This window comes from Abramis brama (assembly GCF_963993115.1).
Source record: "Abramis brama genome assembly, chromosome: 19".
NCBI lineage: Eukaryota > Metazoa > Chordata > Actinopteri > Cypriniformes > Leuciscidae > Abramis > Abramis brama.
Genome location: NC_139981.1, coordinates 18,926,847 through 18,947,579, shown reverse-complemented (window position 1 = coordinate 18,947,579; position 20,733 = coordinate 18,926,847). Strand labels below are relative to the sequence as shown.

At 37.6% G+C, this 20,733-nt stretch overlaps 2 protein-coding genes across 3 annotated transcripts in view; one reads left to right on the top strand and one right to left on the bottom strand.

Annotated features, from left to right (window-relative positions):
- Positions 1 to 20,733, bottom strand: part of macrod2 (mono-ADP ribosylhydrolase 2) — a 561,583-nt gene that overhangs the window by 427,466 nt on the left and 113,384 nt on the right. The window lies entirely within an intron of this gene.
- snx5 (sorting nexin 5) overlaps positions 12,231 to 20,733 on the top strand; it is a 210,962-nt gene continuing 202,459 nt past the window's right edge. The window contains exon 1 of the mRNA XM_084093705.1: positions 12,231 to 12,244. The gene's annotated coding sequence lies outside the window, so the exon portion shown is untranslated. The remainder of the gene's footprint in view (positions 12,245 to 20,733) is intronic.

Here is a 20,733-nt window from a genome sequence, read left to right as displayed (position 1 = left end):
CGTGCAATGCTCCACATGTACTGGCCTGGAAACCCGAGCATGCCGCTGCTAGTCTTGGATTAACCTTCCCAAGCCCTTCGCGCTTAAGTGAAATGGATCGCCCTCCAAATTCAAGGACCCCCCTGCGGTCACCTGTGCTCCCGCAGTTATGCGAGCCCTTCAGTTGGACGGGGGGCAGACGCAGATGTGACGGGCAGCGTGAAAGGGGAGCAGTTTAAGTTGAGCCTTGAGTGACTGGATCAAATGTCACCTCACTATTTTATCCAGATGGGAATAAAAGGCATAGTCTAGTTCTCTACTGGACAAATGTTCCCTCGAGTGCCTCTCCCAGCAGCCAGGTTTTTCTCTGCTTCCAGGGCCTGTTTCAAGGAAATGTAATGTCGCCATCGTCGCGCTCTCCCCTCCATCCCCGTCCTGAGTGGAACCCATTCATTCTTCAATTGGACTTAATCAAGTTTGAATCGAGTAACAGGCCTCTGTCAATCTTGGCAAGCACTCGGGTTGCAGATATGCAATCTCAGATCGGGTCCCTGAGGCATATTTAACTCATATATAAATAAGGGGATTGTCTCCTGCAAATATATGATATGTCACTGCTGGCCAGACGGCAAGGATATGTTACCATCAAGCAGTCTAGACAGCTAGCATGGAGATCTCTAGGAAAATCAAGGAGGGGGAGGATGAATATCTTTCAATCTTTGCGTTCTCTGCATCTCTTTTTGCAGTTAGCATCCATTTTGGATGAAAAATAGGTTACCAAAAAAAAAAAAAAAAAAAAAAAACTTTCCAGAAGACTAAAACAATATTTCTTGCTCTGGATTCCAGTCACTAGGGTATGAGACACCTAACAAAATAAAAAAAAGTGTTTCCTATATCCAACCAACATAACCTAAATACAATTACACAAATTCAGTTAGGAGAAAGTTTTATTTGGGATTTATCAGAGGATTGGCTGCTGGAATCAAAATAAAGTGTTTTTTTTCTCTTTTAAATAAAATAAAATAAAATAAAAAATAGAAGAGCATTCATATTCAGTACAACTATTAACTAACCATGCCATTGCTAGTCATGGCGGGATGTGCTTTATGCACTTCCATCATCAATTTAAAAAGCAGATGAAAGAGGTTTGAGGAAGGACTTTCGTGTCTGCCTTGACTTCTAAAGCATCAGACTTCTCCTTTAAATGTTGAAGAAAAAAAAGACACTAAAACAATCGTTCATGCTCTGCATTCCAGTCGCTAGGGTACAGTATGAAAAGACCTTCAAAAAATGCAATACAACCCAAATACATATCAGTTAGGAGAACAGAGCGTTTTTATGGGGGATGATAAAGCAGGAGTCCGTTTACACGCTCGCTGCTCGGACGACAAGCCAAGGGAGCCGACTGATGGTACTGCGCTGATGTTATCTATGATCTCTCCCATCCCAATTAAAGAGAGAAATAGCCCCAAAACAGCTGGAAGAGAAAGGCCTCTAAGGAAAGGGCAAACAGTTTTTAATGTCAGAAGTCTCATTTAAGCAGAGCATCTGCTTAGTTTTATAGGGAGCACAGTCGTGGCTAATGCACACATACCCGACCATCTGGAGTGATTGTAAAATTGTGTCTGTGTAGCAAAGACGTAGGACAGCAGTGCAAAAGCCCACTCACAGTTGAGTCAGCGACGACCCCGATCTCTCCTCTCACTCCGTCTCTATTATTTGAAATCAGGTTACTCCTTCCTGTCTGCTACAAATTACAATGCCATGCTGTCTTTAGTCTGATTATGGTCTGCTGTGCTGGAAATCTTTTTGTACTGTGATGATGGAATATAATTCTGCTTCCCTCGCACCGTTTCTTGTTCCATTTTCTCAATTTCTCTAATTCAGTATTTTATTGTGAGATATAGCCGACATGCTATAATATGTTATCAAATGTTAATAAAAACCCACAATTTCAAAATAATAGATCTCTCGTCTAATTTAAACTTATATGATTTCCTTGAGGACTCTATCAGCATCACAACCTCCCACAGTAAGCTGGCAGTCCATCTTACCTAATGGAGAAACATTGCTACGTCAGCGAAAACTGTAGCCTGTATTTAACTCTTTGGAAGCACTGCTTGTATCTCTATTTAATATTCTTTGATGGAGACTTATATGCTTGAAATAGCTCTGCTATTCGTGAAAGTGCACAGCTAACATTTGCAATTAGAGTTAAAACACCTTACTGATAAATTAGCTCAAGTTCTATTTCTCATTACTCAGTCGATTAATGTTTGCTGATTAAGTTAAATGCTAGATTTGATTTTCTCTGGACAGCATCAGTTATGAGTTAATAAATGCCATCTTGCTTTTGAACAGACTCTGAAAATCTGAACTAAAACAACCCACCACAAAATGACAGCAATTACAAGATACATAAGGAACAGAATATAATTAATTATAATTGTACTAACTTTCATGCCCTTAAATGTCTACTTTAAAAAACTTTTATATCACGTACATGAAAACCATTAAAAAGTCTGGGTTCTGTGAGATTTCTTTTTTTTTATGTTTTATTAAGATAGAAAATAGTCATTTTAAATTGTAATAATATTTCATAATATAACTGTTTTACTGCATTTTTCATTAAATAAATACAGTCTTAGCAATGAAACGTCTTTCAAAAACAAACAAAAAGAAAATCTTACCAATCCCAAAAACTTGACAGACTTACCGTGAATAAAAATGTATCAAAAATTAACTTCCCCCTTCCCACATTATCATAACATTATAACTAACATAAGATTCAAAAATGTCAAGTAGCCTAGTTCCAGTAAGCGCACACATCCATTCAGGGGCTGTGTGGCACTATGAATAAAACAACAGAACTGTTTTCAAAGCACTTAAGGCTTTGAAACATTAAAAAGAAGGAACTGGTTACTTGACTCTGTAGATTGAGATCAGAATACAGTGCGAGAATAAAGATCTGTATGTAGAATGGGACGAAACAAAACAAGCCACAAATTAATAAATAAAAACTGATTCATCAGAAAACTGTGATGTTTATGAACTAATATAAGTCATAAATACCTTTAATGAATGCTACATGTTACCAAGCAAACAAACAGCATACAGCTAACACAAAAATACAAAGTATACCTGTATGAATGAACAAAAAGCTCAATATGAAAAGTTACTGAGTAGGATAGAGACAGACTAAAAGCAGACTAATCTTTGTCAGTAACAACACTGACTGCATCTGTCTCCTCTTTCATTTTTCATTTTAACAGTGCTTATGTACTTTCAGTGGGAAAATGAAATTCACATTCAAACTGACACATCTACTCTCCATTGCATTGTATGCAACACCACAAAAGACTGCAGGTTTAACACATGAGAGAAAACAAAGCCAACGCACACTACACACAAAGCTCTAATGTGTTTTTCCTCTTATTTGCATCGCATCTCTGATTTGCATGCATTATTTGTAGGTCACATGACCTCTCTTCATTTTTCTTCCTTTCATCAGGCAATTTAAATATTCACAATAAAAGCTGCATTTGTGAGCAGAGAATTAATACCATCTTTCACTGGACAAATCATTTTAAGAAAACTGGCCTAAAAAGGGCATTAAATGCCCAAATCTTCTCTAGAATATGTCAGTAATGTGTTAACAAAATGAATATGAAATACAGAGCAGTTTACATCACACGTGTCTGAATACCTGAAATATTCTTGAACACACAACATTTCATGAGAGACAATTAGAGTAAAGCTGCTAAAATATATATGTGCCACGGAGAAATGTTGTGTCATTCCCATGATATGGTGATGCAAGCCGATATGACATGAGAAACTATAAATGGTTAATATGAAAAACATTTTTATCTGACTCAAAAGGGTACACTGTAACAACACCTACATGCTTTGCTTTCTTATCTCCCAAATGGCTGTGTTACATAAACAGCCTCCTTTCACTCACTCCAGGCAATGTGCCATTCCTTTCAGAAACAAAAAGTGAGCTCTCAGCTTGAGATCTCCACAATAAAAAAGCTTGGTATTGAGCTAAAGTGGCGCTAGGCTAACACCCGATGCAAGCATGACCGTAACAATCATTGTTATGAACGTTTAGTCAATATCAGGGTTCATATTTACCTTTTATGAAGGCCCATGACATTTTATAACTCCTTGCTTGTGGTGTACTGTGCGTCAACATGAATGAAATCAAATATTAGCATGGACTTGACTTTTAAATATGCAATATTTTCAAATGCCGATTTTTGTAGAATTAAATGCACTAACTCAATTGTAGACTGAGGTGTAGTCCATTACTCCAGGGTGGTGGTATGAAGATTTACAATTCCATTTAGCTTAGCATAAGCATTATATAATGAGGCAAGCCTATTGTAAAGCAATGAGGGCAACTTACAGGCTCTTTAGAATAAGCAAAATGGCCTTCCACAGGAAGAGTGAGTGGTTTAAACTTACTCTAAATGATAAAGGAGGACATTTTGCTTGGCTGTTGTCCTAATAGCCCAGAGAGAACATCTCTGCATCTCTCTGAAATCTAATTTCTATTGGCAATTATACTTTTGCTACAGAGAATGAATAAAGGTGCTCTGATGCTACATGCTAGTCATATATCCCATCTACTGTAGAGCTACATTAAACACACAAAGGCTATACACAATATATATTTCTACATTTATTTATATTTTTTATATTATCATATTTTTTTTTAAATAAAATAAATGAAAAATAGCATGCATGCAATGAAATAAATATATTATATACATATATACTAGATCACATTTTTTATTAATACATTGATATTACATTTAATAGTGCATTCTATCTTTACATTTTCTTTACTATTCATCATTAAGCATTCACTTAAAGTTACATCTTGAATCTTTCACAAATTTAAAAATAAAAAACAGATTGTAATGCTGTCAGCCTAAATTTACTTGTAGAAATTACAAAGTGTTTAATTTACTTAAATAGTACAGAATTTAAATATCAGCCATAACATGAAAATAATAATCAGTTTATTGGTAAAGACCAAAATGTATGAAAACGCATCACAATTTTAGACTGTACAAGAAGCTTTATCAACCATTAAGTGGTGAAACAATGTTTCAGAATTTACTTTTTGAATGATCTCAAGACAACTTGTCAGCTATTTCTTATCTCCACTGAATTTTGTGGAGATTTCAGATGCTTTTATTCCTACAAGGTAATGAGGCAGAATTAGCAGATGAAATAACCCATAACTAACTCGCTAGCGATGTGTAATCTTTGGAACTGATCCTTCTGGCCCCCAAATGCCACAACGCACCTAATCTTCTCCATCTAACTCCACAGGGACAATGCGCCATTCAGTGGCCATCAGAATGTCATTCACACTTTTTGCCTGAGGGTTTAAGACATGAAACCGGCAATTATTTTCTAGAGAACACAAAGAGAACCTCTTGGACATTGAGAACTACATGTGCAGACATAGAAAGCAATGATCCATGTTGCACTGTACTGGACAAGCAAATGAATTTATTTGAATGCAGTTTGACTAAAAACCTTGTTTATAGAGACTCTGCAAGTTTAATAGTTTGCAAATCGAAGCAGCCTCGGTGGAACCCAAAGTCGGATGGTTGGTCAAGTAAATCTGATGTGTGATTTAAGTGTGACTTGTGTAGTCATACTTCCTCACAACACCATTTAAAAAAAAAAAAAAAAACTATTTCAGATGAGCTGCACATCTTAAGCATAACTATAACAGTTTAGGAAGCTCTTACCACTCCGCATGCGCTTCCAGGCACACTAGGGTGTGCATCCCCATCTGCAAATCCAACCTCTGCTTCTTTTCAGATGAGGATTAGAGCTTTTCCTAAAATGGAGGTATTAGGATGTGGCCCAGTGGCTGCGGAGACTAATGCATGTGGAAATGGTGGTTGCCCTGGAAAAGAGCAGTCCAGGCCTGACTAACTTCATGGCGGAGGGAGGAGGGATGAAAAGAGCTAAAGATGACACATAGCATTTTTCCTCTGTGGAGAAACGGCAGGAGCCTTGCTACTTCCCAGCGAGCCCGCTAGCCCTGGAGAACAGGGATTAGACCCTGGATCAGGAGAGCTGAACTTACTGGCACTGAGTAAAAGAGCTCAAACAGTCACCAGTGTTGCCCTCTAATCCTGTTCTTTGTCATTCGAGACAATAAGCTTTTAATTCCACAAAATCCTCCTCTTTCCTTCCATATTATGACAACTGGTCACTAACGCAAGATCACAGCTCTAGAACACACCATTAAGTAATTGGCAGATAAGCATCAGACAAAGGATCTTTGCGAAAAATGCCTTGGAGAAGTTATGGGAACAGTGGTTGGATCTTATAGACTCCTGGCATAAATGCGGATCAGACTGAATGCTAAGAACACAAGGTGCCGAAAGGGATCGTGCATTAAATGTGGAACAAATTAAAGTGTACAGTGAGAGGCAGCAGCAAATGGGTGACCCCTGCATTTTCTGGGGGTGTTCATAAAAGTGCACCTTCAAAACGGAAGCCATTTACTTAAACAACTCGTGTATGCCATGAAATTCCCTTCAATGGCCTCTGATCTGCTGACTGCGGAAGATCAAATACCACCCTAGATGCCAATTAGAAATGCTCTCATCATCACCCTATTTGACTCGTCATAGCTGAGGGAACTGAAGGCTAGCGCTGTAAATGCAGCTCTGCATGTAAACACGAAGACCAAATAAATGAGCCTGCCACTCATAGTGGAGATCCAATTACAGTTCAGCATTGAGCTTTTGATTATGTCCTCATTTAATAAGTGGGTGTTACATCCTCAACAGTTGCTATCACGGACCAGCTAAAAGTCAGCTTTCCTGCTCATCTCAACAAGTCGTGATAGTCCGATCTGTAAAGTGACATTGTAATTAAGGCCGACAAGGTCCGGTGCTTTAGTAGGGCTAAAGGAAAAGTTCACTAAAAGTGAAAATTGTGTCATCATTTAATCACTCTCATGTCATTCTATTAAAATATGATAAAATATACCATAAGTAAGGGCAATAAACAACGTGTATTGTTCCAAACCTGTATGACTTTCAGGAAAGAAAAAAAAAAAAAAAAAATAAATATTTTGAAAAGTTTCTCAGTTTTTAAAAATTTTTCTCAGTTTTTCTTTCATCCACAAAATGAAAGTCAAAGGAGTTCAGTGTTTTATGGGATCCCACTGATTTTGAAGAGACAAAACATTTCTTCAAAATATCTCGTATTTCGCTGAAGAATGCAAGTCATGGAACGACATTAGGGTGAGAAAATTACAGAATTTTCATTTTTGGGTGAACTACCCTTTTCAAAATAAACAAATAGCAATAAACAATGTAATAAAGTAACCACACAACCTGTTGAATAAGCATTTAGACATCTTTCAAAGACTTGGCTAAGGTATTACAGAAGTTAGAAAGTGTACGGGGGAGGTAAGTGTGATGGGAATGTGAAAGGGCTTGAAAGTGAGATTACAACCGACACCTCGTCAGTAATATCCTCCCGCACGCTTCTGATTCTCAGAGGAAGCGGCACGATAGGTGAGTGTGTGCTAATGAGCTAGCATTGTTTCACACGGCAGTGGAGTGTATGCGGATACACACTACGGTATCAAGTTCCACTATAAAGATTTATAGAAACACAGATGTTTCCTAAACAAGACATTGTAGTGGTTAAAGAGAATATAGAACAAAGCCTTTTCTGCTTTCTTCCTTGAGTGTTAATCAATGACTAACAGAAAGAAGATGATTATCAGTTTGTTAACCGTTCAGAATTGAAATTCCAATCCTTAAAGGGACAATGTGTAGGAATTTCTCCCATCTAGCGGTGAAATTGTATTTTGCATTCAAACGAATAATGCTCTCCAGCGCCTCGCTTTTTCAAATACGTGTTGCATCTACGGTAGCCGTTATGTACCAAAAAGCTATGACAGGATGTCTTCTACTTAATCAAGTTTTCCTTCGGGTGAACGGGTTTGTTATTTAAAACAAACTGCAACTTGAAACAACGAAAAAAAGAATGCTACAGTATGAATTACTGACTGTGAAAAACATTAACTATGGTAATTAGTAGTAATGCCTTTATATTTTTTGAAGTACGTGCATTGTTAGATATCATCATCATCAGCGCCTTCTCTACTTTACTCAATAGCAGCTATTCATCAAAGAGCCTGTTTAACTTTTAACTATAAATGTTCTACTGTCTATATAATAAAGTACACAACCAAGCAATGAAAAAAAAAGCTTGTAATTAAGACCGTAACATTGACTTACCTGTCGAGAAGAAAGCAGGCAACTTCAGCGTCTCTTTTGAAAGCTTTCTCCTGCATTAGCTATCCCGACATTAACCCTTGTTTTTGTAATCTCCGGTCACGTTTCCTTTTACGGTCTATTTTGGACTTTTTCGATGACGAGGACTCCTTATCCTGTGACTCAGCATATGTATGAATGACCGGTGTATAAATAACCGTGCAGTGCATCCTTTTAAACTTGCCGCGGCAGTGACAAGCGCCTCTCACTGCTCTGCTCCTCCGCTTCTGCTGGCTTCAGTCACGTGACGCTGGTTCTGAACGAAAACGCGTTGTGGAAACGCGTTGGCCTAGTACTTTTTGTCCCTCTCTGCTATTATAGTTTTTCAAGATGGCGGAACTACATGGAAGCCTCCGTGGACCTACCTGTCCCATGTATATAAAGATAATAAATTCTTGTTTACGAGGATTAGTCTGATCATTGGCAGAGGTATTTGTACACCATTGAGGGCATATTTATGAATAAAAATATTGATTTTAGATAATAAAATACCTAAAAAGCTACACATTGTCCCTTTAAATGGAATTGAATTTCAATTGAAGCACTAAAAAGGATGCAAAAAATTGCAGTTTGAATTTGACTGCAAGGAAGAATCAAAATGTATTAAGATAGATTAGATAGACACTTTACGTTAGAGGATAACAACAACAAAATGCATGACAAACGAAACACACTAAAGCTTAGCTTCATACTCTTCAGCGATGGTTTTCATATGTTTGACTGACCATGGATTGTAGGTCATGTTTAAAGACATGGTACAAATTCAGCGTCTGAAGTGTTGGAGCCAGTACCGCTGAAAAGCTTTATCGCTCCTGACCGCTGATGCATAAACATGAGGGAGCTGCTAGCCTCAGAGAGGTGTAAAATTTGGCAGACACTTTGCATTCTAATAAAGGATGCAGAAGGGGTGATAAAATCAGTCATCTTCCACGTATAATCCAGGACACTCTGTGAACACGCAAGCACATGTCATGCAGTGAAGATGTTGGTCTTAAAATGATAAAAGGACCTCACAAATGGATGCAGGAGAGGCACACAATTGCTGGCAAAAAAAAGGGTTCGTGTCAACAGCTCCACTAATGCAAAATCTAAACACATTTCAGGAGAACCGTGGAAAATCGGCTGATATGAGTGATGATGTCCGTCAGTCAAGTCGAGGAATTGGTTTAAGCTGAGAAGGTGAAGTTGTGACTGAACATTAAAAACATGATTACTGCTCTGCATTGAGAGAGCACCCTCTTAAATCTAAAATATGGCAAGAAAAAAACAGGCAGGACATCAACCTCGGGGCAGATGTCATTTTAAGAGAGCGGCAGCTCAACAATCAGCTGAGTGCGCAGAGAGGGACCGTTGTTTCCAGGCGCATTGAAATTCAATCGTCTGAGCTGATTCGATGGCTTTGAAAGGAATTACCTGTGCAGAACTGGAGCTGAAGGCAGCTGGAGAGAGCCATCCTCCCTCTCTAACCTTCAATCAAGCAGCGTTTTCTTCCTCCGTCGCTGTTTGTTTTCGCCGCACTTTCCCTAAATTAGTAATTACAGTCACACAAACCAATCTTGCCATTGCGGCTTGTGAACCCAGAGACACACCTGCTGAAGCTACATAAACAAATAGCTTGTTAAGCACCACATAACACCCCAAAAACCTAATGAGGAACATGGTATACAACCGCAGTTTAAGAGCATAAAAATAAAAGTCCCAACTGGTGGTTCACATAAACAGCATCTGAGGCCATGAGCAAAAAACACAACTACCACATGATTTAGTAGCCAGTTTGATATACAAGAAATACTTTATGATGACAAAAGCAGAGGCATTATGCAAATAATAGGCTATAATTGAATAGGCTATAATATAATATAATATAATCCCTAATATTCTCAAACTTCTAATCATCTTCCTCAGAACTTGGCAGCTCTTTCCTTGGCAGAAATCATAGAAACTCATTTGAGAATCAACCCGAATCTCACATGAATCTTCCTCTGGGTTAATGCATTCATTCAAAAGGTGATTTATGATTTAAGACATAACAAAAGGAAAGTGAGGAGGGAACTGCTCCAAAAATCCCTCCAAAAAAGCCACTGGGATTACTGGACCACCATCTATGTCCTTTTTGTTTGTTTGGTTTTGTTTTGTTGTCAGAGGCCTTTACAGCAGGAGACCAAGAAAGAGCACCATGAGGCCGTGGCTAACTGCTGTGCCTGGCTACAGTCTTACACAACAAGCAGATGGACTCCCAAACCCAAAGTCAAAAGATGTAGTGATGTTATCCAAAGTCCATGTACCATGTGATACCATGCTAGATGTGTTGGCATTGTAGCACAATATTCACAGAGAGCCAAACTTTCAAAAGATCTTCGCAAATCAGAATTATTAGTGAGCAGTCTGAACTTTTGTTCGTAAAACACTAAGCACACTATATAGGGAGCTAGGCTCACATGAAAATTTGTTTGGCACCATTATAGCTCTGTAAACCATGATGCTTTGATCTCTCATATGACTGTGACACACACAGGACACATCAACACAAACTATGTCTCTACTCTGGGTTCACTCTAAAGTTCTCCAGGGAAACCCTGGGTGAATAAAAGGACACGGTCGTTTACTAAACACAGAGGCTAAAGGCTCTACTCGCAGACAGGAAGTGTCAGGAGTGAGAGCGACTACAACACAGTTTAGGTACAATGATGCCAAGACTGTAATGTCCAAATTATGGAAGCAAATAATAATAATAAAAATAATAAAAATATATATAGTTAGTAAAGTAAGTAAATAACTTTTTGATTTTTTCTCTCAATTATGATTTAGACAATTTTGTCATTTCAAACTTTTCTCACAATGTGACATCTTATAATTGTGAGTATTTCTCACTGTTGTAACTTTATACCTCACAGTGTCACTTTATATCTTTTATAAGTGAACAGGTAATTATTTTTTTTAAATGGACTCTAATATGTTTAATCAAACACACACACAGACAAACAAACAACTAAACAGCTCCACACATTCAACAAAATCTTATTTTGCTTCAAAGTATGTTCAATCAAAAGTTTTTCTTGACAAACATTCCTTTTCTTCGTAAAAATTACACTTATAGCATGTATATACACACCGATCAAAACTTTTTCAATGGTTTTGAAAAAAGTTGTTTTTAAATACAGTAATAAAAATTGTGAAAATTAAAATAGCTGTTTTCTATTTGAATTTATTTTAGAACGTACTTTATTCCTGTGATGGAAAAGCTGAATTTTCTATTATTGCAGTTACAAATTAGGTATATATATTACAAAAATGATTGCAGTCTTCAGTGTCACATGATTCTCCAATAATCATTCTAAAATTCTAATTTGGTGCTCAAGAAATATTTCTTATTATCAATGTTGAAAACAGATAATATTTCTGTGAAAATGATGACTTTTTTCAGGATTCTTTAATGAACAAAGTTCACAAGAACAGCATTTATTTGAAATAGAAATAATTTGTATTTCACTTTAAATTCAATTAAAATTCAGGAATTGAAAAAGCTGTTCTGAAAGGTGAACAATATACACAATACGCACATACACAAATACACACACATAATGATAATGGGTTTACTCCTACACGTAAGTGTATACGTTGTTATACACACACACACACACACACAAGCAAAACTGACATGTTCTGACGGGGCATTTCAGGGTCAGGTAAAAGTCAGTGAGTAGGTAAGGATTAGGTGGACCACCCTGAACATTTGTACACTTTACTTTAAGCCCCATTACTGCAGTGTTGATGCGATACTTCATGCGGGCACTAACATCTCAACCTCCGAAACGTCCCGCTACACGCAAAATCCCCATGCCGTAACCTAAAGACAAGAAGTCAAAAGAAAGAGAGAGAATTTTTCATGAGGCTTTCATGTGGTTTGTCACCATGTGAGGGGAAAGTGAGGAATTTCTCTCCCAGAATTCCCCCTGGCCTTATCACAATCACAAAACCTTCCTTACACACTGTACTGCAGCAATTTATTATGACAGTTCGCAGAAAGCGCATTTTAAACTCCACGGGAACGAACGTTCGCGCTTTCACACGCGACTCCGACACAATTTCACACGGCTCTGGGAAATTGCTAGCAGGCTCTTTTGCGATAATGTGGTCAAGAAGGATGGAGTGAGCGCTTGAAGGACTGAAAGCGGCTCCAACTCTCAGGGGGGCACGCCGGGATTGTGCTAATTCCCAGACGAGCCTCTCCTCTCCCACCCACATTGAGGTGAGGAGAGAATATTCATTAGTGAAGATAGCGCACTCCAATTAAGAGAGGTGGAAAGCACACACACACAACTTTTGCAGGTGTACTGCACCTGGTCTCGTACAAAAAAACAAAAAAAACAAATCAGTCTTCCAAGCTTCGGCAGTGTTTTAGCTGATTAAATTCTCTCCTACAATGACACGTCACTTTTGTTTTCTCGTATACCACTCCTCCACCACCCTCTTTTCTCGAGAGTGACACTACAGGTGTGAAATTTCACAACATGGCGTCTCTGGGCAGACATCCACATTGTTAAAAGAGAGAGAAAAAGTGAGAGGGAGAGACACTGCACTCGTGGCAGCTTGACTGGGGTCTGATTAATGGTTCGGAGGATTGTGATTGGGAGGGCGATGATGAGATGGATATGAATGAATACACAAGCGCAGCTGTTCTGGTTGCCCCTTCCTCGGGCGCTGCGAATCCATAAACCCCATTCTGCTGTCACATCAGTGCCACAACACCTGAAATAAACATTAACTACAAACAACAAGCCACATCCATCCACAACAGTGTGGAAAGCCTGCGCACGGGGAGGGAGATCAAGACTAAACATTGTTATACAGTACAGCATGCATGCACTCTAAATGTGAATGACAGCATTATGAGCCAAGGGGCTTAGAGAGTAAGTGCACACACACACACACACACACACAAAGTCTCTTCCGACTGGCTTAATGGGGCCTCACCTGTTGGCGTCCCGCACGAGTGTGTGTTTTAGCAGTTGCTGGCATAGGTTTAAAAAGAAGAACTGACGAAAGCCAAGCCAAACGCGGTGGGGGAATGTCAACGACCGTCTTGAGTCAACACAACTCGACTACAGTCGTCTCCGTAGTTCGACCCGCATGCCTTCAGGGGTCAAATGCTATGGTGGGGAATGGCAGACGTACAAACACACACACGCACACTCAATCTGAAGCTATTTCTTAAATCCTGACTTGAATGGTAACAGCAGGTTTAGTGGCGCATCTATCGGTTAGAGGCCTATCAACCCTTTTTGGCAAGTTGAGACCAGTTTGATGTCTAAAGTTGGGCTTATGTTGATCTCAGTAGGCTGAGAGTAGCCCATATCGACTGGGTGTGTTGAGACAATTCCCTCTTAGCCTTGCTAAAGCAGGCATGAGGACTAATCCTGCAGAGGTTAAGTGGAATCCCCTCCACTCTTTCTGTTCCTGTGCACTTCTTTATACGAGTCAAGAACAGAGACGTGGGACTCTAAAAATGTGAATCGTGTTCCACTGCAGTTCACAGTGCTAAAAGCAGACTTCCATGAACTCGAATAACTCAAATACTTGAAGAAAATGGGGTTGAAATAAAGAAGAATAGAGGAGAGTGTGAATTTAAAGGGGTAGTCCACCCAAAAATGTAATTTCTGTCATCATTTATTCACCTTCATTTCGTTCTAAACCTAAATGTGGAACAATATAGAAGGTATTTTGAAGAATGTTGGTTATGAAATGTATGTATGTACTGTATGTATATGTATGTATGTATGTATGTATGTATGTATGTTTGTTTGTGAGCTACTTACAGTGACAGCCCACTTTTAGAACACAACAATACAAAGTTTGAATTGAAGAAAGAAAAGTAAAGTATTCTAAAAACAAAAATACAGGAATGAAGGAATAAGGAATTATGAAAGACATCAAATAAAATAAAAAGTTCAACATAAAACTACTGATTTATGGTGATTGTAAAGTATAAAAACAATTTTTTTTTATTTATTACCAAATATTTATATGTACAGTTTAAAAGATTTATTTAAAAAATAAATGAATGCTTCTATTTAGCAAAGATACATTAAATTGTTTAAAAAACATTTCTATTTCAAATAAACTATTCTTTTGAACTTTCTATAAATCAAAGAATCAAGGGGGAAAAAAAGATCAGTTCCCACAAATATATTATGCAGCACAGCTTTTATCATCTCAACATTAATAATAATATATTTTTTGAGCATTTCTGAAGGATCATGTGACACTGAAGACTGGAGTAATGATTACTGAGCTTTGCCATCACCAGAATTAACAATTAAAACTTTTAAAGAGAAAATAGTTATTTCAAATTGTAATATTTCACAACATTACTGTTTTACTGTGTTTTTGATCAAATAAATTAAGCTTTTTTGAGCATAAAACATAAAAAAGAAAAAAAGTGTAGGAATACTAAAGAGTGTAGGGATTTTATCCCGATTTGTTTGCCAATCTCTGATTGGTAGATCTTTCTTATTCATAGGGGGCTTCGTTCTTCACATGCAAATGTTTTAACTTAAAGTTACCCTAACTGATGGCTTACACAGAAACATAACATTAGCTCTGAAATTCAAAGGTTTATACAGAATCATTAAAAATTTGTTTATCTGTGGAAAAAAATAATGGGACTTTCACATATGGAATTTTACTGGTTGTGCTCAGTTCTGGTCCCTAGATATGACTTCAGGTAGCTTTCACATCGGTAGCTCAAATGGTGTGGGATGAAGTTGAAATCCTTCACCCTAAATGAGCAATAATAATAGTGATATTTGCCTTAGGGTGAACCACTAAATGTTGAGTTTTTTTGTAAGTTTCTCAAGTCTGATTAACATATGAGTCTGTGGACTTGTTTAAAAATGAGAAAAGTCTAATTTAGCTCAGCAGTGAGTCATATAAGGTGACAGGATGTGAGAAAAGCATTAACACGCGATTGTTTTCAGCACTGTGAGGTTATACCGTGCAATACAATTTAGTTGCTAAAAGCTTCCAAAAAGAGAAAGCTGACATTTTTGCATGGAGAGATGACCTTTACACAGCTGAGAAAAGCTGTGTGGAGCTTTTGCCGGCCACGATACAAACACACACCTTTACCCACCCACACACACACACACAGCCAGCTGCCAGAAATTAGCTTGCAAACGGCCCACTGTATGCCAAGCTAAAAATTTGCCATCTTATGCACTGTGAAGGCATCTAGAGGTTGTAATGTCCCAAGACAGACTGACGTATAGCGTATGGCTCTTTCTTGCCTCCATTAAAGCAAAAATAAAGAAATTCATGCAAATTTGAATGTAAAGAAAATAATAATAATAAAATAATAATTATAAATTATAAAAAATATTTCAGTTATCTAATCTAATCTAATATAATATAATAATAAAACAGCACAAGCTGCACCAATAAAAGGGGATGGAAATACTATTGCTTGCTGTTACTATAGCTAAAAAGTTCAGCGGTTGGCAGATTTAGCGCTTTATTTCCGTTACGGTGCAAATAATAGAAAAATACACTTCTCTGTACACCACAGCCATTATTTTTATTCAGGCACCCTTATGAAACTGTACTATTTAACACATCACCACCTACTTCTGCTGTTTCATTTGGTTAAGTCTCTATTAAGACTTTATTTGACTATACACAGTTTTTGGGCTGTTGTATTTGATGGTTCTTAGACTATAGGAGCAGTCTGCACAAAAGTAAAGGTTCCAAAAGGGGGCTTTCGCAGCGATGCCACAGAAGAACCATTTTTGGTTCACCAAAGAACCTTTCACAATTCTTAAAAGATCCATTATTTTCTTAGTATGAAGAACATTTTAATAATCTGAAGAAGAGTTTTCTACAATAAAGAACCTTTTCGTGGAATGTAAAGGTAGCATGGATGTTAAAGGTTCTTCATGGAACCATTGAGACCAATAAAGAACTTTTATTTTTAAGAGTGTATAGTCACACACACACAGAGACTAGGTTGTGGCCACAGGGGATGGTGGGGGCCCAGACAGCACTGAGTCAGCAGCAGAAAGGAAACGATCAGAGCCCTAGAGGAGAATACATCAACACTGCAGAGGCGCCTCCATCCTCCTCTCCTCCCATCAACACCAGCACCACCACCATCCGTCTTTCCTCTTCACCTCAAAGGGGCTCTGCATGCCTGCTCATCCATCTCTCACTGACCAGGTTTCTGCAGCACGAGCTCAGCGCTGTGGGTCTGATGCAAATGGGTCCTTTTTAGACGAGGCTAAGACATGTAAAACAGCATGAGGAATATGTAAAAACAACATACTGACAGAACCAGACATTGTTCCTGCTAAGACTGGTGGGCGCCACACATTGTCACTCACTCACACGCACGCAGACCGTCATCCTCGCACAAAGACGAGTGATTTCACTTCCTTCATCACAGCTGATCTCAGCAGGATAGTAATTCACATACTGTAGGAGAGGGGCTGAAATGTCATCCTCGCATTATTAGACTGACCTTCAATTTGGAGGCAAAGCTAGTGGGAGTTTCTGCTTTACAGTGCACGTTGAAGGTAAAAAATAATTTTAAAAAAGTATCTTATTCAAGAGCAATATCTTATTCAATCTGAGAGCATTTCAGACTAGAATATGCAGAACATGACGGACACGGGTGACGATATGATGTCACGCTCTATGGTTTCTGCTTGTAATAAAAAACAAATTATTAAATCATTTCAGGATTTATTTGATCAAAAACACAGTAAAAACTGAAATCATTCTAATACTGATTTGGTGCTCAAGAAACATTTCTTATTAATATTGCTGTTACAGTTGTGCTGCTTAATATTTTTGTGGAAACCACAACATTTTTTGTGATAGATTTTATTTCAGGATTCTTTAATGAATAGAAAGTTAAAAAAAAAAAACATTAATTTGAAATGGAAATCTTCAGTAACATTATAAATGTCACTTTTAATTTTTTTCAACAAAAAAAATCTCTGCAGCCAAAATTCAACAAACGCATAGGTCAGACAATCACATATGGTCTCAAAGCAATGGTAAACGACACACAAAAAATAAATAAAATATTCGCTCCTCACTTAAGAACAAAGAGCAACGGAGAGGAACCTTCTCCAGTTTCTTTAATCCTCAGCTTTCATCATCCCAAACGGCAGCGACAAATTGCCAGTTCACTTTGGGAACAACGGTCACTAATGTGTACACAAACCATTCCCCTCATTTACCTGTCATCATTCAATTCCTGTCCGCTCTTGAGCCGTTCTTCACAAAGACATGAGGTACATCTGATACATCACTCACAAAAGCGCTCAAGAACGCTGGGGCACACAAATGCTTCTGGGGTGTTAAGAAAAACACCTCTAGATCTGACAGAAGGACTTAAGTTTCATTGTGGGAAGGTTCAAAGCCAAGGTCTTACACACTTGAGTTAGAAGAGAGAGACACTAGTCTGTAATGTCCTACTTCCTATTCACAAGTATTACAACAACAAGTGATGGGCAAAGTAGTCAGGGTTTACCTTCAATGATTCGTTAAAAGAGAGTTTGTGATTTCTGCTAACATAATGTGACCTTGTTCAGTGAATTGACAAAGAAAATGTTGTGCAAATTAACAACTTTATATAAACCGTACAGTGACCAGATGACCTGAATTCACTGTGTTTGCAGCTCAAGAGTTAAATTTCTAAGGTTCTACTGAAGCCACTTAGTATTCAGTCGTTCAATGTTCATTACAAACACTGCTAAATTATTTAAAAGGGGGAAAAAAGGCGACTGGAACTGAACGCAAACATGTAACCCTCCCGTAGTTGCGAGTCAATGCGAGGTGAGATGTTGTAAAAGCACATAGCTCACATAGCATTGTTCGAGCTTCGTTTGGAGAACATGAAAACACAATAGGCTCATTCTTGTCTTTCTCTCGACACACTGATTCACAGCAGATGCGATTCTTTAAAATGCTGCAAAGTTATTCGTACCAGTATATGTTACTCGTAATAGCAGCAAGTTTTTATGAGCAGCTGTAAATTACGGTTTCTATCATATCTCACGATTTAAAAAAATGGGGTGATAGAGAAAAATTACATTTAGAGGATTTATCAGAAATGAAGAGCAACACTGATTAAAAATTGATTCAAGCGAAGCCTATTTGCATTCTTCTTGCTCTATAAAAATTCATGAAGGCAGCAAACGAACAAAGGCATGAACTGTTATTTAGCACCTATTATACTAAATAATAAACTTCATACCAACAGCTTTAATCATTGTGTAACTCTGTTTGTGCACTCTGCCAAATGAAACTTCCTGAAATCTAGCCAAACCAGCGGGAGTTGACAGGTCTGTAATGAATAAGAATGCTGCTTTATCAAGCTTATCTACAATTTGTTGTACTGTTTGTGTCAGCGAACCTTTAATGTCATTAAGCATTGCTTCCTCTCTGAGGGGCGAAACTAACAAAAACCACTGGCGCTCTTCCTTTGGTGAAAAAGAATAAAGATTGTGTGTGATTGTGTGTGTGTGATTGTGTGAGCATGCATGTATGTGTGTGTGTATGTGTGTGTGTGTGTGTGTGTGTGTGTGTGTGTGTGTGTGTGTGTATATATATATACATATACACATACACATACACATACATACATATATATATATATATATACACATATACATATACATATATATATATATATATATATATATATATATATATATATATATATATATATATATATATATATATAAATATAAATATATAAATAAAATTAGGGCTGGGTAAAAAATATCTATTTCTCGATTTTAATCGATGCTCATTTTTACGACCCCAATATTGATTCTCAAATCCCAAGAATAGATTAGTCTATTCTGTTTTCAGTTGATGAATGAACAGAACATTGTTTAACACGTTAAAAATATATCACCTGTTTTTTCTGTCATCCTTTGGTTATCGTTACATTATATGATCACGCTTTTATTCATGCAAATGCTTTTAAACCATTCAAGTGCCACAAGACAAAAGAGAATGCGCTGCCTGTGAATGTCCTGACACACACACACACACACACACACACACACACACACACACACACACACACACACACACACAACGCACAGAAAGACGTGCACCAGAATAGAGTTCTCTTTGGCGCTTGAACGAGCAGTAACACAATTATGGCAAAATGTCCATTTTGTAGAGCATCCTCATAAAAGCAGTCTTAAATTAGTTAAATAAAGTGAAAATGAGACGCGTGTGAGATCCACGTCATGTGCAGCAGTGGCAGCTCTTAAAGTGACAGCAGCCACTAATTCAGTCTGTCAGTAAAGTTAATCAAAGACCCAAATTGTAGCTTTAATAAGGATTAATCTATAATATTATTTATAATTTAGGCAGTGCAGACTGTGATAACTTTATACAATTTCTGTATATTTCCTACCTGTTAGACAAGAAGGCCACAGGTAAATATGACATTTATTATGTTTATGTGAGGCTTGTTTTAATTTCACCTAAATAAAAAGTTTTTATATTTTTTGAAGCCTAGTAAATGTTAAAAAACTAATAGCTTTCAACTACACTGTAATGTTGAATGGCTATATTTAATGTTTTGAAAAAACATTGAAACAGTATTAGTATCAGTGATTCTGGCCTTCAAAAAATGCCATTAAACAAGTATTTAAAACCTACTGTCTTTAAGTTGTTTCTATATTCATTTGGAGGCTAACTGTGAAATTATTACAGTATAAAATTTTATATTAATAGATAGATAGATAGATAGATAGATAGATAGATAGATAGATAGATATAGAACATACATAACATAAAATAAAATATAATTGAATATATGTTAATTGAAGAAATAATGAACAGATTATTCGATTACCAAAAATAGTTGTTTGCTGCTGGCCTATTGGAAACTTTTTGAAAATGAATGTTTCAAACAAAAGAGAAAGTCCTCAAGAGACTTATTTGCACAGTTAAATTCCTACTGTGAAGACGGGAGGCTTCTATATTTGAAAAGGAGTGAGAAGATTGCTATTTGGCTAATTACAGATTTAGGGCTGGAACAGTAAACTGTTGGAAAGGAAGAGAGCAAGGTGTTTGAGTGAGCTACAGTGCTGGAGTCGCGAGACTGTGGATTCATTGTGTGCTGATGGCATCTTTTATCTCTTGCAATACTGATAGGCCTAACGGAGTAGTTTGGGCTGGGGAGTGGTTAAAGGGGTGGGCTATCTAATCTGATCAGAGACCATTGTTTTGAAGCCCATTTACCACTGGGGGGTCCAGAAGTTTCCACACAGTTGACAAGTCAACCCAAACCCACCCCCATCCCTGCGGCCAACACAAGAAGGTCCTTGAAAAAACAAGCGACAGACACAAAGGGGAAAGCGGAGAAGACAACCCAGAGGGCTATTTGTGAGGA